This window comes from Geospiza fortis, unplaced genomic scaffold (assembly GCF_000277835.1).
Source record: "Geospiza fortis unplaced genomic scaffold, GeoFor_1.0 scaffold50, whole genome shotgun sequence".
Taxonomy (NCBI): Eukaryota; Metazoa; Chordata; class Aves; order Passeriformes; family Thraupidae; genus Geospiza; species Geospiza fortis.
Window position 1 is genome coordinate 1,816,045 of NW_005054382.1, and position 1,173 is coordinate 1,817,217.

Below are 1,173 nucleotides of genomic sequence, written 5' to 3' on the forward strand. Positions count from 1 at the left end.
ACTTAGTAATGTCTCCATTTACTGTGGTTATTTAGTTTGATACTGCACAAGGTCTGTCTCCACACTTTGCATATGGCAATGCATACTAAGCAACTCTGTCTACAAACAGAAAATGATTTCTCAAGACACTTGCAGAAATATTTTCAACAGTGTACATCTAATTCAAAGGTCTTACACAAAAAGGAAGGAAGGCATGATAGATGCTTCAATGAGTTAAGGAATGTTCCCACATGAGAATCAATTTTTACCTTATTTATGTCTCTTTTTAGCAGTGAACATTTAACAGTGTGGACCAAGCAATTAATTCTTTGGTATATGCTCCCTTTTGTGACAGCATGGCAATATCAGAGCAAAATTTTTCTGTAAAAATTTTCCTGGAAAGTACTTATCATATTTAACAGTATCCATTTAACAAGACATTAACAACAGCTTCAGCTGTCCCCAGTTGTTTGTGCTGTGTATTATTTTCAGGGCTGAAAATCTTGCAGTTGCTCTCCAAAACAACAGCAAATACCATCAGAAATATGAGATCTCCCACAGAGATGAAGACAGCATCACACCTCTGTGACCTTGACGAGGTTAGGGTAAGGTTTAACTGAAGATAATTCTTTGGCACTTCAGAATCTTGTTTTCTACTAATAATATGGTTTGTGACATCCCTGTTTTCAACCCTGCTCACATGGTTGGCTTCTTCAAGTTAAAAATAAAAAAGTTCTCCTGAAAGAGGTGCTACCTTCCTTTTCTGCGTTTGCATTTACTAGGGAGGCATATACAGCTAAGGCAAGCTCTGCTGCTGCCAGATCACTGCAATGGTTCCTGAAACAAGTGGAGGAGCAAACAACCCAATATTGTTCTGAGCACCAGTGACCTGGGGTAAATGACACTGTGGTTCTAATGGTGCCTGCTACTCCCAGAAGCCCTGCAAAAGGGCAGAACACCAAGCAAGTAATATAACAGCTGTACCAGATACATACTTAGAGACTGGTAACACTGCCATACCTGAGCCTTGTCCATAGGTTAACCTGTAAGAAAGGGATCTTGTCCAGCAGATATCATTTATATACTGAAAAGAAGCTGACAACTCTGTCCTTTGCTGACTGAATTTTTTTCTTATTGAGATCGTAAGTTGAAGAAATGGATCTTGAAGGGTCTGGAAGTAAATCTGGGCTCTGA